Source organism: Pipistrellus kuhlii, unplaced genomic scaffold (genome assembly GCF_014108245.1).
Source record: "Pipistrellus kuhlii isolate mPipKuh1 unplaced genomic scaffold, mPipKuh1.p scaffold_m20_p_6, whole genome shotgun sequence".
NCBI lineage: Eukaryota > Metazoa > Chordata > Mammalia > Chiroptera > Vespertilionidae > Pipistrellus > Pipistrellus kuhlii.
The window spans coordinates 54,332,236-54,356,237 of NW_023425562.1; the positions used below are offsets into that span (position 1 = coordinate 54,332,236).

General features: G+C 43.8%; 1 protein-coding gene across 2 annotated transcripts in view; it reads right to left on the bottom strand.

Moving 5' to 3' along the window:
* The window catches only part of KIF3B (kinesin family member 3B), a 45,540-nt gene extending 25,110 nt beyond the window's left edge, over positions 1-20,430 (bottom strand). The window contains exons 1-2 of one of the 2 annotated variants that reach the window (XM_045574234.1): positions 20,338-20,430; positions 20,263-20,295 (exon numbers count right to left, since the gene is read on the bottom strand). The gene's annotated coding sequence lies outside the window, so the exon portion shown is untranslated. Of the gene's footprint in view, positions 1-20,262; positions 20,296-20,320 lie in introns of both variants that reach the window. The other variant, XM_036418771.2, reaches the window with a different exon arrangement.
* Positions 20,431-24,002: the final 3,572 nt, after the last annotated feature.

A 24,002-nucleotide genomic window follows, 5' to 3' on the forward strand; every position in this document is an offset into this window, starting at 1 on the left:
AAGGAAATCAGTTATACATTTCTCAGGGCAGCCACAGTCTTCCAGACCGTTCTCCAACTCTATTCTGTTTAGATTCATAGCCTCTCTCATGGAGTCTTACCTCAAACCCTAGAACTAGGTGTGGATTGATGTCTCAAAACTAATGGCTTCCTATAGATATTCTAGGTTAGAGGCTAAAAACTGGTCACATTTTACCTGAAGTATTTTATTTGGCCCACCTCTAATTAAAATAGAGAAAAGAAAAAACCTTTAGCAATCCCACTTTTACAGCTGTGTTTATCTTGATGGAAATCCTTTGCAAAGGCGTGAAGCACTCCTAAAATAGTAGAAAAAGGGAAGCAACCTAAGCATCCATTATAGGGGAATCAAAAAAACAAAACATTGTATATTCATATACAGACAGAATACTATTCAGTAGTTAAAAGAAATAAATTAAGAGCAGGGGTCAGTAAACTACAGCCCGCAGGCCAAATCTGGCCCACAGCCTGTTACGTAAAGAAAGTTCTACTGTAACATAGCTATAATCCTTTATTTATATATTATCTATGGCTGCATTAGCTATAAAATAGAATAACTGCATAGTTGCAGCAGAGGCAGTATGGCCCAAAAGCCTAAAATACTTACTACCTGATCTTTTACAGAAAGTCTGCCAACACTGAATTAGTGATGGCAGGTGGGGCAAAAGTAGGTTTACAATAGTGAGTATGCAAAATACTGTTTATTTTTTTCTTTCTTTTTTTTAAAATATATGTTTTTATTGATTTTAGAGAGGAAAGGAGAGGAAGAGATAGAAACATCAATGATAAGAGAGAATCATTGATTGGCTGCCTCCTGCACACCCCTACTGGGGATTGAGCTTGTAACCAACCTGGGCATATGACTTTGACTGGAATCGAACACAGGACCCTTCATCTGCAGGCCGACACTCTATCCACTGAGCAAACCAGCTAGGAGTGATAATTCTTAAATTATTTATTAATTATTGTACTACTATTTTTCATTTGAACAACTGTAAATCTATATACTTTTGTCATACCCTATATATATTTACATCCTATATATAATAAAGAGGTAATATGCAAATTGACTGTCATGCCCTTGCACAAGATGGCTGCCCCCATGTGGTCACAAGATGGCCACCACAAGATGGCCGGCAGGGGAGGGCAGTTGTGGGCAATCAGGCCAGCAAGGGAGGGCAGTTGCGGGGGATTAGGCCTGCAGGAGAGAGCAGTTGGGGGCGACTGGGCCAGCAGGGGAGGGAAGTTGGGGGGGATTAGGCCTGCAGGGGAGGGCAGTTAGGGGCAACCGGGCCTGCAGGGTAGGACAGTTGGGGGGGATTAGGCCTGCAAGAGAGAGCAGTTGGGGGCAACCAGGCCTACAGGGGAGAGCAGTTAGGGGCGATTGGGTCGGCAGGGGAGCAGTTAGGCATTGATCAGGCTGGCAGGGGAGCGGTTAAGGGGTGATCAAGCTGGCAGGCAGAAGCAGTTAGGGGCAATCAGGCAGGCAGGCAGGTGAGCAGTTGGGAGCCAGCAGTTCCAGATTGAAGAGTGTGCAGTCTGGGCTGAGTGACACCCCCCACTCAATGCACGAATTTTGTGGACCGGGCCTCTAGTTTATATATATAAAAAACTAAGTATCCAACCATCTGCTATAATGCACACTGACCACCAGGGGGCAGATGCTCAATGCAGGAGCTGCCCTGATGTGCACAGAGAAACAGCACCGTGGACCAGACACCCACAAAGCAAAACCCTGCTTCCCCCAAGTGGGACACAGGCCCCACCACCACCCTGGAGTGACAGACCACCAAATCACAGCTGACATGCCAAGACCCCATGGTACAAAATGCAGCCCACAGCCCAGCCCAGCCCTGAAATGGTAATTGTGGACGCCGGGTAATAATCTCATGTAATAATGCCCAACTCCCTCCCCCTAGTGATGATTAGCATCCTTGCAGTTTCTTCAGCCCAGGAACATGACTTGCTTTATAGCCAGGTGCAAACATTTCACACTTTAACCAAATGTGTGTGAAGTGTTTTCCTGTGCCTCATCTTTTTTTTTTTTTTTTTTTTTTTAATATATTTTATTGATTTTGTACAGATAGGAAGGGAGAGAGAGAGAGAGTTAGAAACATCGATGAGAGAGAGTCATCGATCAGCTGCCTCTTGTACACCCCCTACTGGGGATATGCCTGCAACCAAGGTACATGCCCTTGACCGGAATCGAACCTGGCACCCTTCAGTCCCCAAGCCGACACTCTATCCATTGAGCCAAACCAGTTTCGGCTCCTGTGCCTCATCTTATTTGATCCTCACAGAAGTCCTGGAGTAGAAAGATAGGACATTTGGTAGAATCCTTTTTTTTTTTTCATTAATTGGAAAATGAACATTTAGAAAGCTTAGAAACTTGACCCAACTGAAAATAAGTAAGAAATGGTGGACCTTGAAAATGACTTCAGGTTTTCTCACTGTGCAGAATATAGCAAATACTGCTGCAGTTAAATATTTTACCCTTTGTTTTCCCTGTATGATCTACAATAATAATCTGCTTCATGTTGATATTTACTGCTGTGTTGCTAACAATTACCTGAAAGAGAAGTTGGGGTGCTTCACTGGGCTGGAAAAAGTTTAGCTAATTCAGAAAGCAGATCTAATTAAACAAGTTTATTCTATATCTATAAAAGGCCAAGTTGACTCACACATGCGCAATACATATAAAACTCTTGATGGTGCCAATCACTTGTGTGTTTTGATCTATCATTGTTACTCATGAATTTGGTTAACACTTCTATTATAGAGAAAGGGCAAATAGTGATATTAAAATATTTCTTCTAATTAATTTCCTTTCAATGTGCACAAATTTTTGCACCAGGCTTCTAGTGGATAAATAAACAAGTTGAGTAAAAGAAGCAAGCTATCCTATATAATAAAAGCCTACTATGCTAAGTGTCCAGTCATCTAGTCGACTGTTCAACCAATCAAAGCATACTATGCTAATGATATTCTAAGGCTGCTCAACTGCTCACTATGACATGCACTGACTGCCAGGGGACAGATGCTCTGACCAGTAAGTTAGCTTGCTGCTGGAGTCCAATGAGTGAGATGGGCTGGACATGCCCTGGAGCCCTCCCACATCCCTCTCCAACCTGATTTTGCACTGATTGGATCCTTCGGCTTGGCCTGTGCCCTCTCGCAATCTGGGGCCCCATGGGGGATGTCAGAGAGCCAGTTTTGGCCTGATCCCGCAGGCCACTCCCCTCGGGAGGGTGCCAGTCACAGGGCTCACACTTCTGTACTGGTATGGGCGGCAGGCACAGTGGGGTTGGGATGAGCGGGAGTGGCAAGTAGGAGCTGCAGGTGGAGTTGGACGGCGGGTTTCAGGCCGATCTCCAAGGGACCCCACCCATGCACGAATTTGTACACTGGGCCTCTCGTAGAGAATTAATTATGATTAAAAACATAAGACAATAACTAAAAAAGAAAAACATAAAACCCTACTGTGTTCATGTCCATATTAGTTAAAAAAAAATGGAATAGAAGGATATATAATGATTTATTATATTGGACAGGATGAAGTGTAGAGAATGGAATTATAAATGGCAAGAATATTTCCATCTTATAAATAATAACATCATTTTTCTTCCAAGAGAATAAAAAAGGGAAATGAGGCTGCAAGTAAATAAAAGAAAATGTTAACTGTCAATTCCAGTTGTTTCCTATTTATTCTCTGAATGTTCAAAATTGCCAGGCTGGTGTGGCTCAGTGGTTGAGCATCAATCCATAAACCAAGAGGTCAGGGTTCAATTTCCCATCAGGGTACATGTTTGGGTTGTGGGCTCAATCCCCAGGAGGGGGCTTGCAGAAGGCAGCTGATCAATAATTCTCTCTCATCATTGATGCTTCTCTATGAAATCAATAAAAAAATATTTTTTTAAAGAATAAATTTTCTAAAACAAAATCCCACCCATTTTAGTTTTGGATTTTGTTTTTTTTTTAATCCTCACCCAAGGATATGTTTTTATTAGTTTTTAAAGATAGGAAGGGAGGGGTGAAGGAAAAGAGAGAGAGAAACATCCATGTGAGAGAAACATCAATGGTTCTTTACCCTATGTACCCCAACCAGGATGGAACCTGGGTATGAGCCCTAACCAGGAATCAAACCCTCAACTTTTTGGTGTATGGGAAAATGCTCCAACCAACTGAGCCATACAATCATGGCTTACATTAAAAAACAAGACAAAAAACCTGCTTGTGTGGCTCAGTTGCTTAGAATATCATCCCATACACAAAAAGGAGGCAGGTTCAATTCCTGGCAAGGGCACATACCCAGGTTGAGAGTCGGATCCATCAGGGTGTTTCTGGGAGGCAACCAATCAGTATTTCTCTCTCACATCGATGTTTCTCTCTCTCCCCCTCCCCATTCCTGGCTTCCTCTCTCTAAAAAACAGAACAGACCCTCCACTGAAGAGTCCGGTTCAAGGGCACATGCCTGGGCTGCAGGCTAGATCCCCGGGAGGGGTGTGCAGAAAGCTGCCGACTAATGATTATCTCTTATCATTGATGTTTCTATCTCTCTCTCCCTCTCCCTTCCTCTTTGAAATCAATAATATGTCTATATAAAATAAAAATAAGACATCAAAACATCAATAGTAGTCCACTTTGGATGATAGATCTACAGGTGATTTCCCCTGCTCTTCAACATTTCTGTATTTTCTAAATATTCTTTAATGAGCATGTGGCATCATCAAACGGGAAAGAATAAAGGCCTGGCAATTCACCAGAAACAACCCTGCCAGAAGGAGCAATCTGTGGGCACACAGAGTGCACACTCATGCATCTTTAATCAATGCATTCCAATGCAATGTCCTCTAAGATCAGGCCGGGCAACCGCCTGCCAACTCCCCGGCTTGGAGTTTAAGGACTCAGAGTGTCTGAAAGGCAGCCCACACCAGAGATCACATGGGCAATCAAAAAACACTGCAACACTGGGGCAAGGAGAGAAAAGCAACTCCCAGTCCCAACAACGCCCTCGAAGGTTTCTCCTAGGGAAAACAGCTGCTTCTAGTCTCCATCCACCTCATCACCAGCCACGCTGCTCTCTTTCCCAACGGCTGCTATAATATTTGCTTTGAAGCATCAGGACTCCTTGTTTGCAACCCATGAACCACACCATGACAGTAAGTCAACGCTGGGTCCCTGGGTCCCAAGATGGCCAGTTATCACAATGGGAGTTATCATAATTTTTAAAGCAAGATTATTCATCTCTAGTTAAAAAATAACATCACTGGCCGAAACCGGTTTGGCTCAATGGATAGAGCGTCGGCTTGGGGACTGAAAGGTCCCAGGTTCGATTCCGGTCAAGGGCATGTACCTTGGTTGCGGGCATATCCCCAGTAGGGGGTGTGCAAGAGGCAGCTGATCGATGACTCTCTCTCATCGATGTTTCTAACTCTCTCTCTCCCTTCCTCTCTGTACAAAATCAATAAAATATATTTAAAAAAATAAATAAATAAATAAAAATAAAAAAATAACATCACTGCCCTGTAGAACTTCAAGAGGATTTAAGATTTGTGTTGAGGGAATAGTTCCATATGTGCAAGAAATGCATCTATCTGGAGGGATGCACAAGAGCCAGATAACAGCAATGGTGGCCTGTAGGGAGAAGGGCTGGGTGGCTGAGGGTCAAAAGAGGAAGAAACTTTTCATTGTATACTCTTTGCACCTTCTTGAATTTTGAATCGTGAATATATTACCTAGTCAGTAAAATAAAATTAGAAGAAAGTGATGGAAGTTTTGTGAAATTATAAACTAACTAGTGATCCAGTGCACGGATTGAAAGGAAATTAATTAAAAGGTGGCCAGAGGGGCAGGACTGGGTGAGATGGGCTGGACACGCCCTGCAGCCAACCTCCATCAGTCCCTCCCCAGCGTCTGCGGAGTGAGCGGGTCCCTCAGCCTGGCCTGTGCAGATCGGCCAAAACCGGATTTCTGATATTCTTCGAGGGGTCCTGGAGTGTAAGAGGGCACTCTGCAAAATTGCTGTCGTACAGGGAGTGGAACGCAAACACAAGTGTGCAGTAAACCAGACTCGGGCCGACAGTGCCCAGCAACAACAGAACCCTCAGCCTAAGGTGGAATCATCGCAAGGCCTCGCGAGGAATCGGGCTCCCTCCTCTCTGGTTTCAGGGTGCGTTACCCAAGAACCACCACTGCCAAGTCATTGCAGCTCAGCAGCTCCTGCATTGAGTGTCTGCCCCCTGGTGGTCAGTGCACATCATAGCGACTGGTCTGATGGTCAGACACTTAGCATATTAGCCATAGATAGATAGATAGGTAGATAGATAGATAGATAGATAGATGATAGATAGATAGATAAATGATAGATAGGTAGATGAATGATAGATAGATAGATAGATAGATAGATGATAGATAGATAAATGATAGATAGGTAGATGAATGATAGATAGATAGATAGATAGATAGATAGATAGATAGATAGATATCTAGGTGTTAAAAGTCATTTTCCTGCCCTAATCGATTTGGCTAAGTAGATAAAGCGTTAGCCTGTGGATTCAAGGGTCCCAGGTTTGATTCCAATCAAGAGCATGTACCTTGGTTGCAGTCACATCCCAAGTAGGGGGTGTGCAGGAGGCAGCTGATCAATGTTTCTCTCTCATTGATGCTTCTGACACTCTATCCCTCTCCCTTCCTTTCTGTAAAAAATCAATAGAATATATGGGGGGAGGGGGGGGGAGTCATTTTCCTCTTTTCATCTATCCATTTTTACCACCATGAATATAACCAATGAAGAAAGGGTCCCAGAAGCAAAACTTTGTGGTGAAGCTTCATAAAAGAGCTCCAATGAAGCCTACAGCAATGCAATCTTTAACTTTCTGACAACAATATACCGTGTTTCCCCGAAAATAAGACATCCTCCAAAAATAAGACCTACTTACAGGTTTCCTTCTGAGTGAAATATAAGGCATCCCCCGAAAATAAGGCCCCCCTAGGCTAAACATGAGAGATTTGGTCCACTTATTCTGAAAGAAATGGAGTCACAAGAAATTCACCAGGTATAATAATTCAGGAACTGGATTGTTATGATGATGTTCCAGAAGATGATGACATGATTGTCATTGAATAAATGAGTAAATTCTTGATACTGCAGGATTCACAGTTTGTCAGGTTTGTGTTGACAACTACCATACCATATACAGGTAATAAATGTCCTTTATTTTCATTTAACAATAAATGTGTACCGTATTCTTCTTCATGGAAAAATAAGACATCCCCTAAAAATAAGACCTAGCGCATCTTTGGGAGCAAAAATTAATATAAGACACTGTCTTATTTTCGGGGAAACAGGGTAGCATGTCAGGTAGCCTCAGCCTGAAAAGATGCTCAGAGCAATGATGTCAAAATAACGGGCTAACCGGGGTGGTGTGGCCCAGTAGTTGAGTGGCAACCTATGAGCCAGGCAGTCACGGTTTTATTCCTGGTCTGGGCACATGCACAGGTTGCAGGCTCAATCCTCAATAGGGGTGGACAGAAAGCAACCAATCAACGATTCTCTCTCATCATTGATGTTTTTTTCTCTCTCGCCCTTCCTCTGTGAAATTAATAAAATATATATATATTTTTTTAAAAAAAAACAGACTAATAAAATATATTCTGTTGTTATTACAGGCACTGTTTATAAACATAAACAGACAACTTTTTTTATAAGCCAAACAGTTGTGTGAACTGTCTAGAAATTTAAAACTGTCCCTTATACATATAAGAGCCACAGCATCTCAAACTGGCACAAATTATCTGTAAAGTATAATACTGGAAATGTAATACTCCCTTGAAAAAGCAAGTCCATTTTTTGGATTTATTTTAAGAACATCATTAAATAACTGACGATGTGCAAAATGTATGTACATGTTTATGTTTATCACAGCACCATCTCTAACCACTTAAATACTCATTATTAAAAGACCAGTTAGATTATGACATATCTCTACAATGGAAAATTATGAATTTATTAAGAATAGCAACCCCTGCCGAAACCGGTTTGGCTCAGTGGATAGAGCGTCAGCCTGCAGACTGAAAGGTCCCAGGTTCGATTCCAGTCAAGGGTATGTGCCTTGGTTGCGGGCACAACCCCAGTGAGGGGTGTGCAGGAGGCAACTGATCGATGTCTCTCTCTCATCGATGTTTCTTACTCTCTATCTTTCTCTTTTCCTCTCTGTAAAAATCAATAAAATATATTTTAAAAAAGAAAAATTAAAAGAAAAAAAAGAATAGCAGCCCTAGCAGGTGGGCTCAATGGATAGAACATCAGCCACAGGACTAAAGGGTCCCAGTTTCAATTCCGGTCAAGGGCATGTACCTCGGCTGCAGGCTTGATCTCTGGCCTTAGTTTGGGGCACATGAGGAAGGCAACCAATCAATGTGTCTGTCTCACATCGATGAGGCCCCCTTCCCTTCCACTGTAATAATCAATGGAAAAATATCCTTAGGTGAGGATTAAAACCAACAAAAATAATAGCAACATGCATCTAGGTATTTACATATGGGAAGATGTTCATGACATCTTGTTGAGTGAAAAAAACAAAGAACAAAAAAACCACAGACGAGTTACCATGGTGAAATTTGCTTACATGGATACACGAGCAAGTGCAGAGAAGGATGTGGGGAGACAGTGTGAAGTCAGCGTGAAAGCAGGAGCTTTGGTGTCCAACAGGTCAGGGTTTTAATTTCTGCTCTGCTGCTTAGCTATAAAATTTTGAGAAAGTTACTTAAATCATAACCTCTTCTATAAAATGGGGCTGAAAACACCTACATTAAAGAATCATTCTAAGGAATAAGTAAGCTAATAAATGTTAAATGCTTAGTTAGCACAAAATGTGTAACAAAACTCAGGAAATGCAAGCAATATTAATCTCTAGGAGTGAGCTTGCAAGTGATTTTTTGGTTTTCTCTGGCCGTGCTAAGAAGTGCCTGTATTTTTTTTTTTTTTTTTTAATATCAAGTGGGGAGATGGCACTAAAGCCATTTTTTTTCTTTGGGGATAATGTCTAACAGCTTGATTTCAGCTTGCGTGTCTTGGGCTACTTATCTGGAAAGAACCCTAGAAGGTCACAGACAAGAAACATGAACAAATAAATGCCTGCCCTGAATTCACATTGATGACTGAAAAAGGCAAACAAAGAAAGCATTTATCAAAGAGGAAAAAGAGGGAAAGAATCCTTTTTTTGTATCCAATTGTGAAACATTCATAGAATACATCCATAAAAAATATATTCAAGCCTAGAGAACAATTCTCATTCACAATCAATGTGAGCCTGGGGTTTTGTTGTATTCAATAGTCACAACTCACAGTATATCAAGAGCTTAATGTGTTTTCCTCTTCTAATCCTCAAATCACCTAATGAGGAATAGGTATTAGCCCTATTTTAAAAATAAGCATGGGAGGCTAAGAGAAATTAATTTAGCCAAGGTCACGCAGCAATTAAGTGGAACAGTGAGGATTCAAAAGCAGGTTTGTCTTAATAAAACCCACATATACACTTATTTAAAAGCATATACGTATGTGCCCTGGCTGGTGTGTCCCAGTTGGCTGAGCATCGTCTCATGCACCAGGAGGCTGCCAGTTCGATTACTGTCAGGGCACATGGCGGGGCTGCAGGTCTGATCCTCAGATGGGGGCATGCAGGAGGCAGCCTATCGATGTTCTGCTCTCCCATCCATGTTTCCGTCTCCCTCTCCCTCTCTCCCTTCCTCTTTCTCTAAAATCAATAAAAACATTAAAACACACACATATGCATATATGCACTGTGCATCAATATATGCATAATTAAAATAATAAAAACAATTCTAGCTGTATGTGTGAGTATACAGTGAATAAGTAAGTAAATATTCCCCCTATCCCTGGGAGAAAGTCAATGCATAAGCAAGCATTAATATATCTATATTGTTCCTTCACTTTTTTTTTTTTTTTTTTTTTTTGAGAGAGAGAGAGAGAGAGAGTGGAAGGGAGGGGGAGAGACACCAAAAGAGAAATATCTTGCCTCCTGCATGTGTCCCAACCAGAGCCAAATCAAGCCTGCAACCAAGGTATGTGCCCTCGACTGGAACTAAACCCAGGACCCTGCAGTCTGAGGGCTAATGCTCTATCCACTGGGCAAACCTGTCAGGACAGCACCATTATCTATCTCACTTGACAGATCTTTGAGACAAGCCATTCCCCTTTAAAACAGTTGCCCAGATGCCATAGTATGGTTGTCTTATAATATATTTGATTAGTCTCCTACTAAGGGACCTTCTGATGGTTTCTAGTTTTTTTACTACTGCAAACAATGCTGCAGTGAATATTTTAAACTTACACCTTTAGCTACCAGTGGAAGTAATTAGTAGGACCCATTCCTAGACATTTAAATACAAGTTCCTTTTTGACAAAGGGCACCATCTTACCTTTCCCCCAGGCTGTACCGCTCATCCTTTCACTAACAGTGCGCCCACTGACCACAGAGCCCAGACACACACAGCTCATGCTCTGACCACCATGAGGGTACGAAGCTGGAAAAGCCTTCCTGCCGGGAACTTCTCATTCCATGTACTAATCCAGGAAAGAAATGAAGCTGTTTCTCTGCTAAAAATATATACTCTGGCCCTAGCCGGTTTGGCTCAGTGGGTGGAGCGATGGCCTGCGGACTGAAAAGTCCTGGGTTAGATTCTGGTCAAGGTTAAGAGCACATATCTCGGTTGCAGAGTCGATCCCCTGGCCCTGGTCAGGGCAGGTGTGGGAGGCAATAAATCGATGTGTCTCTCTCACATCAGTGTTTCTCTCTCTGTCTGTCTCTCCCCCTCCCTTCCACTTTCTCTAAAAATCAATGGGAAAATATTCTCAGGAAAAGTATTAACAACAACAAAAATATACACTCTGATTGCCTGGCTGGTATGGCTCAGTAGTTGAGCATGCACCAGGAGTTCACTGGCTCCATTCCCAGTCAGGGCACATCCTTAGGTTGCAGGCTTAATCCCCAATAGGGGACGTTGCAAGAGGCAACCAATCAATAATTCTCATCATTGTCCTAGCCAGTTTGACTCAGTGGATAGAGGATGGGCCTGCAGGCCAAAGGATCCTGGGTTCAATTCTGGTCAAGAGGACATACTTCAGTTGCAGGCTCCTCCCTAGCGTGGGCCCTGGTCAGGGCACGTACAGGAGGCAACCAATCAATGTGTTTCTTTCACACTGATATTTCTCTCTTTCCCTCTTTCTTCCACTGTCTCTAAAAAATCAATGGAAAAGTATCCTCAGGTGAGGATTTAAAAAAAATAGAACTCATTATTGATGTTTTTCTCTCTCTCCCTTTCTCTCTCTAAAATCAATAAAAAACATATTAATACACACACACACACACACACACACACACACACACGTATATACATTCTGATTAAAAGGCTTAATCAGTCAAATACAACATCTGACCCTAGATTGGGACGCTTTTTGGATCTTGGTTCAAACAAACCAATTGTTAAAAAACGTATGAGACAATCAAGGAAATCTGAACACTGGATTTTAGAAGGTGTTAAGGAATTATTGTTGCCTTTTTAGAAGTGAAGTTATATTTTTTAAAAAATATTCTTACTTTGAGATCCAGGCAATAGAATTTTCAGATAAAGTGAAAATATAATATAATATAACATAATCAGAAGGGTGAGGTTGTGGAGAGGTTATAAGTGAAACAAAATTACTGCATGCTGATAACTGCTGGAGCAGGGTAATGGGTCCATGGTTCATACTACTGTTCTATTTTTATGTATGCTTCAGGTTTTCCATAATAAAAAGTTGTCCTAGCCAATGGCTTCTCTTTTTTCTGTTAACTTTTAAAGTTTTTAATTGTAGTTAGAAACTCACATAATATAAAATGTACCCTCTTAATCATTTTTAAGTATACAATTCAGCATTGTTAACTATATCAACATGGTTGTATAACAGAAATCTAGAACTTTTTAAAAATAATATTTTAATGACTATGGTAATATGCTTTTTAAAATCCTTACCCGAGGCTATTTTTCCATTGATTTTTAAGAAAGAGTAAGAGGAGGATAAGGAGGAAGGGGAAGGAAGAGAGATATCAACATGAGAGAGACACATCAATTATTGCCTCCCTATACATGCTCCAACTAGGGCTCAGGATCAAACCTGCAACCAAGGTATGATGTGCCATTGACTGAAAACTAGTAAATACCATTTTCTTTTAAAAAAAATATATTTAATTGATTTTTTACAGAGAGGAGGAGAGAGGGATAGAGAGCTAGAAACGTCCATGAGAAAGAAACATCGACCAGCTGCCTCTTGCACACCCCCTACTGGGGATGTGCCCGCAACCAGTGTACATGCCCTTGACCGGAATCAAACCTGGGACCTTTCAGTCCACAGACTGACGCTCTACCACTGAGCCAAACCGGTTTCGGCAAAATACCATTTTCTTTATCCATTCATTTGCCCATAAACATTTGGGCTGCTTCCATCTCTGGGCTACTGTAAATTATGCTATAGTGAACATGGTTGTGTATAATGACTTTTCATTTTAAAATATATTTTTATTGATTTCAGAGAGGAAGGGAGAGGGAGATATAGAAACAAAGGGTAAAAGAGAATCATTGACTGGCTGCTTCCTGTATGTATCCCTGATTGGGAATTGAGCCCAAAACCCAGGCATGTCACGCTGGTTCATAGGTTGATGCTCAACCACCAAGCCACACCAGTTAGGCAAATGACTTTTCATTTCAGACTGCTACTCACCTCAGTAGAGAGAGTAAGCAAAATCTGTATTTAAAAGGAGGTGGGCCGAAACTGGTTTGGCTCAGTGGATAGAGCGTTGGTCTGGGGACTGAAGGGTTCAATTCTGGTCAAGGGCATGTACATTGGTTGAGGGAACATCCCCAGTAGGGGGTGTGCAGGAGGCAGCTGGTCATTGTTTCTAGCTCTCTATCCCTCTCCCTTCCTCTCTGTAAAAAAAATCAATAATATATATATATTTTTTAAATAAATAAAAGAGGGAGGTGGCCTGGAATAACAAAAAGAGATTCAGACACACCTGGGAATGAAGCCCAGGCCTACCATTCCTAGTTCTAGGGCTCCATGCAAGCCCACCCTCGGGGCCCCTTTCCTCCTCTGTGAACTGGGAGTACCACCGCCCCGCACCTCGGAGCAGTGTGAGGATCAGAGGGGGACAGCATTGCAGCGCCCGGCCCACAGGAGGTGCTTCTGTCCTGGCTCAGTTTACAGGAGGGAAAACCCAGACGTGGAGAGGGAAGTAGCAAGGCACACCGAGTTAATAAGCAGCAAGGGAAGCAGAAACCAGATCTAACTGGCTCCAAAGTTCACGGCTTTTTTCTACACCAGCATGTCCTAAACGTCAGTCATCGGGTTGCCTCTTCACAGTTTTGCCATATATGGGCACCACCTGTACTATTATTTCCTTGAAAGCTACTTTCTTTTAATACAAATTTATTTTTTAAAAGTAACTTTATATCCCTACCATGAATGGGAAATCAGTATCACAGTGCAAGTAGAAGGTAACTGAAAAAATAAATATAAGGACACACAACACAGTCACTAAATCCTATCTCGACGCTGTAATTTCCCTAACATTGAGACCTGATCTCTCCTGATTAAAAAGCCAGCTTAGCAAGTGTTAAAAAAAAAAAAAATAGGCTAGAACTAAACAAATATTCTCTCTAAACATAGTCAGAAGAACCAAAATAATTTAAAAGGCAATAACTCTTGCCCAGCCAGGTGGCTCAGTGGTTGAGTGTTGACCTATGAGCCAGGAGGTCACAGTTTGATTTCTGGTCAGGGCTTGTGCCCGGGTGGTGGGCTCGATTCCCAGTGTGGGGCATGCAGGAGGCAGCCGATCAATGATTCTCTCTCATCATTGATGTTTCTCTCTCTTTCTCCCTCTCCCTTCCTTTCTCTGAAATAAATAAAAATATACTTTTTTAAAATGTCACGTCAGTCACTTATGGCTGTTTGCACTTTATTGATCTCACGTGGCAATGTAGGCTCAGCCTTCCCGGGTATATACCTTGGTCGTAGGCTCTATCCCTGACTGCAGATCAGAGTGTGTGCAGGAGGCAACCAATTAACGTGTCTCTCACATTGAAGTTTCTCTTTGTATGTCTCTCCTCCTCCTTTCTAGTCTCTCTAAAAAATTAATGAAAAAAATATCCCTGGGTGAGGATTTACACAACAAATATAATAATCATCTTTTTTTTTTTTTAATGCTGGCAATTGAAGAAATAAGGGAGGGGAAAAACACCTTCTATTTCTTAGGCTAGAATCTGACTCATTATTGCAGATCTTGCAAAACCAGTTAAGTATTTCTAAGAACTATGTGGTTATCTTAACTTGAGCTGATATTTTATCTTACCGGAATGGAATCTTTTATGATTTACTAGCTAGGTGTTTTTGCTTAGGTTACTGAAATGTGCTATAAAGTAATGATTACTGCAATCCACTGAGCTGCTGCAGCCTGTGCTCTGAGCATTCAGTTTCTGTTTATGTCACCCACGAAAGCCCCAGTGCAAGTTCTTCCTGAAACCACTGCTGAATGTGACATAAAAGATCCCAGAATAGGTAACAGATGGTCAACTCTCAACTCCCAATAACCTATTACAATTTCTGTTTCACTTGGACTCACTTCCATTCACACACTATGTTCAAATATGACAAAATGCAAGTGCTGCAAATAGCTTGCCAACAGGTTTAAAAATAAAACCACACCTACCACAAGGCTCACTGGTGCTTTCTAACGCAAACTGTCACTTAAACAGATCAGCTGCTAAACATAGCTCTGCCTGTGCGCGAGGAGCTCAATGTCTGCAATCAGTGTGACAAAGTGGGGAGACACACTGTGTCACCATGATGAACGAAGCCTTACACGCCAACATCCCCAGCTTCAGTGCAGATGTGTGATGCTGATAAGATTATCTCGGACTGCCAAGAAATATGCTCTGAAATCCTCATCCCTGAAGGTCTTGGAGAAAGCCCAGCATGCAGCCACCAAGGAAGAAGACAGTATCACCCAATTCAAAGCTGTCTTCAGGAAGGGCTGAAAGACACTCATGCCCTCATTTTACATATAGAGAGACCAGGGCCAGAGAGGTTGAGTTACTGGCTCCAGGTCACACAGCCAGGGGCAGAATTGCTGTTAGAATTCATGCTTCCACCCAGATCCCATTGCCTTTTCGAACCAAAATTTCCTGGATGGCATAGGCCCTGATCAAGAAATTCTAAGAATTTGGGGAGATAAGGAGATGTTGAAAGGAAAATAAAGGAGTCCACAGGGCAGAGAGGAAAAAGCAAGGCACTATAAAATTGAATCTTTTGCAATTAGTCAGAGGGTGGTATAGGACTTTAGCCACCCTCTTCTCACCCAATGTAGATATTATCGCCAGAATAAAAAAAAGCAGTTTAGCACTGAATGATTCAGAAGACAAGCCCACAGTTCCTACCTGCTTCAGCTGTTTCTGCCCTGAGTGAGACCGCTAAGCTAAGAAGTGTGAGAGGTAGTCCATCTTACACAGTGGATATCTGTTTGTTACCTATCAGTCAAGTAACTGACACCCACAGTTACACTGAAATAACTCAAGGGTTTTCCCCCTGGTTTTTCATTCTTTGAAGCCACTTTTTCACCAGCATTTAAAGTTCATTACCCAGGTACAGAAGAGAAAGGCCTTTAACAAAACATCAGGAATGAACTGCCCACACGAAAAACAGATGAACAAATGAGTGGCAGAAAGAGCAATGCGCTCGGGGTCAGCAGGTCTGGGGAAATTATTTGACTTCATTGTGCCTCTACTTTCCTCTTCCGGAAAGTGGGAATCACAATAGGATCCAGAGGGTTGCTGTGAGGACTAAGTGAGACAACATATGTAAAGTGCTTAGAACAGTGCTTGGCTCAATAAGCGTCAGCTATTCCTACTACTTTTATTGTCATTATCATTGGATTTGCTACTTACTACCAGTTGAGTGCATCTCAAGCTTTAATATGCACAGGAAACACTCGGAGCGGAGGGGTCGGGTCTTGCTAAAATGCAGACTGATTTATTAACCTAGGCTTAGAGTCTGCGTTTCAAAGAAGCTCTCAGGGGCCCGGCTGGTATGGCTCAGTTGGTTGAGCATCGTCCCATGCACCAAGAGGGCACCAGTTCTATTTCTAGTCAGGGTTTGATCCCAAGTAGGAGGCATGTAGGAGACAGTTGATTGATGCTTCTATAAATCTCTCCTCCTCCCATCTTCTTTATAAAGTCAATTTTTAAAAAATATCCTATCCTATATAATAAAAGCCTAATATGCTGTGTCCAACCTTTGGATCAGTTGCTATGACGTGCACTGACCACCAGGGAGCAGACGCTCTGACTGATAGGTTAGCTTGCTGCTGGGGTCCAGCCAATAGGGACTGGGCGAGACTGGTAAGACATGCCCTGAGCCCTCTTGTGGTTCCTCCCTCCCCGATCGATCAATCAATCAATCGTGCACAGGTGGGACCCCTGGCCCGCCGCGCTCTCTCACAATCCAGGACCTCTCGGCGGATGTCAGAGAGCCAGTTTCAGCCCAATCCTCACAGGCCAGGACCTGTGTACCGGGCCTCTAGTTTTTAAAATAAAAGCTCTCTGAGGCCATTAATGCAGAACACACTTTGAGCAGCAAGGATCTACCTAACCCAACACCTAGCAGGTATTTAATACTGTTGATAAAAATGTATAATCTCGCCAAAACCGGTTTGGTTCAGTGGTAGAGCGTTGGTCTGTGGACTGAGAGGTCCCGGGTTCGATTCCGATTAAGGGCATGTACGTTGGCTGAGGGCACATCCCCAGTGGGGGATATGCAGGAGGCGGCTGGTCGATGTTTCTCATCGACGTTACTAGCTCTCTATCTCTCTCCCTTCCTCTCTGTAAAAAATCAATAAAAAAAAAAAAAAAATAATAATAATAATAATGGTGCCTTTAAAAACAAACAAACAAAAAACGTATAATCTCTCAGCATCTCAATGCTTCATCTGTTAACTGAGGATAATACATATCCTGCATGGTCTCAACTGACTGAACATTAGTAAATGAAAATGCAGACAAAAGAGCATTCTAAACTGCAAACAAAACTATACAAGTGGAGGTGGTAAGATTATTAGTCTTAAAATTCACAATGTTGAATTTCCAACACTGTAACCCCTAAATTTACACATGCAAGTATTACCATTTATGAAAAGGAAGCTTGAATTCCCTTGCTTCATTCAAAAATCCTCTAGGAATTCTGGCAGAACACAACAGCTTTTCAAGGTATTCTCAAATCAAGAGCTCTGAAACTTAAGAAATGTCATTCGATGCCAAGGAAAGAACCACTCTGGCAGGAACAGTGAGCTTCACTTGTGATTCGCTCTCCCAGACCTGGCCAGCCTCCTTCCAGCCTTCATCAGCCAAGATCTCGAGTTAGCACAGCAACGCCAAAGCACGAGACAGATGGACACGACCCAGGCAAAGCCCGTACCTGCCACTCCACAAGCTGGCAAAGAGCCGGCCTTCAAACGAAGGGTTTACGGATGTCCACGGTGGAGCCTTCAGTTAGAAGCACCTGGCTGTCCTCCTGCAATGAAATCTGGGATTTCCACCCCACAGACTAAAAGATATGTTTATACCTTATGCATCTCCTCCAAGGGGTTCGGAGTGAATCATCGCTAATTCTTCCTCACAGGGCACTTTACCAAATAGTGCTTTCATCATTTTAGAGGCAGATGGCACCACCATCACCTCCCTAATTGCTCAGGCCAAAACCCCAGGAGTCATGATTTCTTTAGCTCATCCCCCAACCATCCTCCTGCTGGTTCTACCTCCAAAACCATCCACTTACACCAGTGGTTCTCAACCTTCCTAATGCCGCAACCCTTTAATACAGTTCCTCATGTTGTGGTGACCCCCAACCATAAAATTATTTTTGTTGCTACTTCATAACTATAATTTTGCTACTGTTATGAATCATAATGTAAATATTTGTTTTCTGATGGTCTTAGCAGTTCTCAACCTGTGGGTCGCCTAAGACCATTGGAAAACACTGATATTTATATTACGGTTCATTACAGTAGCAAAATTAGTTATGAAGTAGCAACGAAAATAATTTCATGATTGGGGGTCACCACAACATGAGGAACTGTATTAAAGGGTCGCGGCATTAGAAAGGTTGAAAACCACTGACTTACTTGCCCTAGAAGGCCACTGTCATTTCTCACCTTGCTTCCTAACTAGTCATTTATAAATTAAGCTCTGAGGTCCTCGAGGAATAAGAAGATGTGTCTGATCTCCACATCCTCCACTCTGGTTGGCATAGAGGGATTAAATAAACATTTACTGAACTGCTAGTCAAGCTACCAACCCATGATGGCATCCTATCAACAACTCTCATCTTCCTTTGCAACCCAGGAAGGTTAAGATGGGGAAACCGAGGCACCAGATACCAGCAGGTGGAGTCAGGTCACAATGAGATTGCAGGTTCCTGGGACAACCCTGTCATCATGCTGATATTTATATAATATTGTGACAGTGACTGCTTTATTCACCAATCAATTAGAATATACAGGAGTTATGTTAAGCCTAAATAACAATTGCTAACGTTTACCAAAATTTCCAGGCATTTTGCCTGTATTAGGCTCAAATATATCCTCACAATAGCCCACTATGGCGCATACTGTTATTATTCCCGTTTTACAGATGAGGAAACTGCAGCACAGAGAGGTGAAGTAAACTGCTCAGTGGCACAGAGCCTGGAGGCGGCAGAGCCAAGAATTAAGCCCAGGCAGCCTGATGCCATGCTTTTACGCCACAAGCATGCAATCAGAATTGCAGAACAGCACTGAAAGGGCCTGCCGATATCATCTAGCCTGCTCCTCTCATTAAAGAGGAGGGGACTGGGGGTCAGAGAAGCCCTCTTTTAAACATTCCAGCTCATTTGGAGGTTCACACTTTGGAGCGTATCCGTTTAAGAGAAGCTTTATGGAAGATCTGATTTCTTTGCCACTGGCAGACACAGCAGTGAGAGTAACAAAAGAACGCCCTTGTGGCTTGGTAACAGCTACCACTGAGAAATCAGAGACATCAGGGTAGGGGGGAGAAAATAGAGGATTTACCTGGGCGTCCTGTTCCATCACTCAACAGGTAAGAGATTCTTAGGCAAGTCACTCCCTTTTCTGAGCCTCAGTTTCCTCATTTGTGAAATGGAGATAAAAATCACCACCTACCTGGAAAAGTCTATGTGAAGATTAAATGAGATGGTGTACTGAAAATGCTTCATCATATACTTGTAAACAGGTATTACATGTTAAGCACTTCCCAAAAGACGTTAGCTACCCTTTTTCTTCTGGAAGGGTCAACAAGACCCAAGGTGAAAGTAAGGCCCCATAAATCTTGGCCGTCTACAAGGACCTGACCCCGGACTTCCCTTGCCAGGGCTACCTGCAACGTCCACACCACCTCCCTTTCTGGGAACAGAGTGGAGAAGTAAAACTGGGGATAGGAAGATCCATATGAGCTGGCACTCCACAGATCTAAATCCTCCCTGCCTCAAAGTCATTTCCCGGCAGCCTTGCCCAAACTATCTCACATGCCTCATAAGAGGGTTTGAGCACTGACTGTGGTGCCAGGGTGCTTGAGGTACTCTGGATTCCCACCGTGGTTCATTAACCCATTTTACAGAGAAAGAAAAGGACAAGGCTACACACAATTATTACTAAGTGGAGATTCAGTCTCAAACTCAAAGACACTCAGACTTCAAACTGGATTCTTGGCCCGCAGGTGAGGGCGCCTTAAGAATTCTCCCTCTCCTCGTTTAGGGCACTTTCAACATGCACGCCTCATCATCTTAGTCCCTCTGAGCAGCACACGTTGGGACCCCCTTGGCCAAACAGGTCCACTGAGGCCAGAGGGGAAGGGGACTCGTCCAAGGTCACACGGTGAGCGGGAGCAGCGCCGAGCGCGGACCCCAGGAGTTCGCTTCCCCGCCTCCCCGCGACGCTGGGTCCCCATCACAGCCCAACGCCGGAGCGGACCCCAACAGCTGGCTGCAGGATCTGGGGGTCTGGCCACACCTCCGCCCAGGGATGGATGGAGGGGCGAGGCCACCCAACGGCCGGAGGATGCCCGGGAGGCAGGGCAGAGGATGCTCCCGCGGGGAGTGCCGAGCCGGCGGCGGCGCCGCAGCGCGGCCTCCGCGAAGGTCCCGGCGGCGGCGGCCCCGCCCGGCCCGCGGCGGCGGCTCCTCCCGGCTCCTCCCCGCTCACCTGCGGCGGCCGAGAGCAGGCGGCGGCGGCGGCAAATCCCGGGCTCAGCCATTCCCCACTGCCCCGGATGGGGAGAGACGGCGGCCGCTCACTTCCTTGGCAACGCGGCTCCGCGACCTACTTCCTTAGCAACCGCTGTCAATTTCAATAACTTTATTGGTATCCGGCCGGCGGACAGGGAGAGCCTGCCGGGCCGCGCGGGGCGGGGCTGGGTATTGGCGCCTGGTGAGGTAGGTGCCCGCCTTACCGGTTTGGCTCAGTGGATAAAGCATCGGCCTGCGGACTGAAAGGTCCCAGGTTCGATTCTGGTCAAGGGCATGTACCTTGGTTGCAGGCACACGGGGGTGTGTGCAGGAGACAGCTGATGGATGTTTCTCTCATTGATGTTTCTAGCTCTCTATCACTCTCCCTTCCTCACTGTAAAAAATCAATAAAATATATATATTTTTTAAAAAAGATGTCCAACACGCTTGGTCTTTCACCCAGCTAAGGAGTGTGAGAAGAGAGCAATGTGGCTTGACTCCACCCGCTGGTACATGGTGCCTCAGTTTCCCCATCTCAACAATGGGACGCATTGCCTTGGTCCCTCCCACCGGTTGACCTTTCCTAAAGAGCATTCATATCAGTCACCTGACCTGCATCTCAAGCTGCTACTGAGATCCCATTTAGGGTCCACCTGGTCGTCAGTCAAGCCAAAAATTTAGGAATCATTCTTTCCCCTTCCCTCTCCTTCACCCCCACATGCAGTCAGTCAGCATATCGTCAGCATATCCCTTAGTCTGCTTCTCAAATATTGCTCCTGTTTATCCATCTTTCTCCATCGTCACTGCCACCACACCAGGCCAGACCAGGCTGCCCTCATCGCTAGACCGCCTGCGATATCAGCCAATTCTAAGGGCCTTGTCAAGTCACTTTCCCTCTGAGTCTCAGGTTTTTCATCCACAAATTTGGCATGACTCCTGCTGGATGATCTCACAATTCTTTTTTTTAAATATATTTTATTGATTTTTTTTTTTACAGAGAGGAAGGGAGAGGAATAGAGAGTTAGAAACACCGATGAGAGAGAATTATCGAAAGTAACAGAAAGGACATTTACAGAGTACTTATCATACAATGAGTTAAGCACATCGATCCTTACAATCACTGATGATGCAGGTACTATGATCATCCTCATCCTAGAGATGGGAAAACTGGCCACGATTATGTCTCATCGTTACATGAATCCAGAGCCCACACTCTTACCTCTGCGTCCGGTCAGGTGCCCCGCACAGTCTCTTCACCTCTCTCAAGTCCCCTGCAACTAGTGGGTGTGTCTCAAAGCAGTAAGACACGGCAAACAAACAAACAAGAGGCCTCGGCTCTTCCCCATCTCTCTGGAGGCTCCCAGACTCATGCAGAGAGGACACAAACTCCCTGTGCCTGTCCACAACTCTGCTAGCCCCCATCGCCCAGAGGAGTAGGCCAGGGGCTCCTCCTGCCAGGGGCCCACCTCGCTGCTGGCTGTACAGTGTTTCCCTTTTCTCTCTGGCCGGGCTCCATGAGCTTGCCAGTCTCTCTGCGCCTTTGTTCCAGGGGTTCTCCCCGCCAGGGATGCTCTCTCCCCTGCACCCCTCTCTCCTCACAAGCACGACATATCTGTGTTCATATCTGCTCACTACTTCCTCCTCAAAAGCAGGATCCTGCAGACTTCCTTTGTCAGCTCTTTTGACTCAGCTCTGAACTAAGGAAAATGCTGTGTGTTCTGGTGCCTAAGTTGACAATGTGACCTGTACTTCTGTCAATTAAAAACAAGGTCCCCCAAACCTTGGAATGTACTTCAACCACTCTTATCAAACGTTATCTCCATGGCTCTGGCCAGTGTGGCTCAGCTGGTTGGAACATTGCCCTGTACACCAGTAGGTGGCAGGTTTGATTCCCCGTCAGAGCACATACCCAGGATGCAGATTCCACCCCCAGTTGGGTGCATGTGATCGTTGTCTCCCTCTCTCTCTCTCTCTGTCTCTCTCTCCCTCTCTCTCCCCCCCTTCCTCTCTCTCTAAAATACAAAATAAAACAAAAGTTACCTTTGTAGTTGTAGGCAAGGCTTCAGTGCATGGAAGCCCTCATGATAGATTTTATTTATTGCATTTATTTAGCACTGCATATTTATTGATAAACATTAGTCCTTTATTTATTTATTATTTATAAATTATTCCTTTATTTATAGCACTGTATTTATTGGTACATCCTATGTGCCAGGCACTGTGGTAAGTGCTTGACAACTTACCTTACCTATCACATAGCTACCTCTTTAAGAGATAAAAACTATTATTATCCCCATTTCACAGAGGAGAACTGAGGCTCTAAACAATTACTCAATGCATAAGCAGCAGGGCCAGAGTCCAAGTCTGTTCTAACTCAACTTCAAAGCCCGTGACTTTAGCATCTTCTGAGCTCACAAACTGGTGGACCATGAGCAGCATCTACTGGCAGTTGTGTTCTATTTGGCCTTCTATGTTTATCAAAAAAGAGAATTAATTGCCAACATTTAAAAAAAGCAATTCCCTAGCCATCATGGCTCAGTCGTTGAATGTCAACCTGTGAACCAGGAGGTCACAGTTCCACTCCTGGTCAGGGCACGTGCCCAGGCTGCAGGCTCAGTCCTGGTGTGGGGCATGTAGAACGCAGTTGATCAATGATTCTCATCATCGATGTGTTTTTTTTTTTAATATATATATTTTATTGATTTTTTACAGAGAGGAAAGGATAGAGATAGAGAACCAGAAACATCGATGAGAGGGAAACATCAACCAGCTGCCTCCTGTATACCTCCCACTGGGGACGTGCCCGCAACCAAGGTACATGCCCTTGACCAGAATCGAACCCTGGACCTTTCAGTCTGCAGACCGACGCTCTATCCACTGAGCCAAACAGGTTTCAGCTCATTGATTTTTTTTTTTCTCTCTCCCTTTCCCTTCCTCTCTGAAATCAATAAAAAATAGATTTTTTTTTTAAATAAAAAAAGGAGCAAAGCTATGGGAGGGAAAAAGAGGAACAGCTGTAATAACCTGAACAATAAAGATTTATTAAATTAAAAATAAGTAAATAGATAATAAATAAAAATAAAAAAGCAGGAAATTTTCCATATAAAACGGGATTTCCAGTCTCTTCTGAGAAAGACTTGGCCACCTGGGTTCCCACATGGCAATCACTGCCTGGCAGGAGAGCAGGTGCCCCTGTTAGGCTGGGTGTGAGTTTTACTCTGCCACATGCTCCCCAGCTCCACACCGACCTGGTTCGTTCATTTTCCTTGCCTCCCTGACCCCTGGAAGCATTTGCGTTTACGACTCCTGGTCCATCCATACTTTCTAATGGTTGGAATTGCCCAGCAATGTAGTGAGCTCATCACGGGAGTTGTGCAGGCTGAGGCTGGCTGGACACGGGGTAGGGTGTTGGAAGGGGATTTCAAGAGGCAGTTGGGGAGCTGGATCCGATGGCACATATAACCCCTTCCAGCCCTGCAGTGACAAATATTTACCTAAGCCTTTGCAGTATATGTTGTTAAGAATTAACTTCCCCTCTGGTCTCAACTTACTACTTCAGCCTTTCCTTCCCCTTCCCCTTGGTTTATATACTTTAGTCACATGGTTATGCCGCATAAATTCTTATAAGCTCCCTCAAATCCTTTTTGGAACAAAGCATG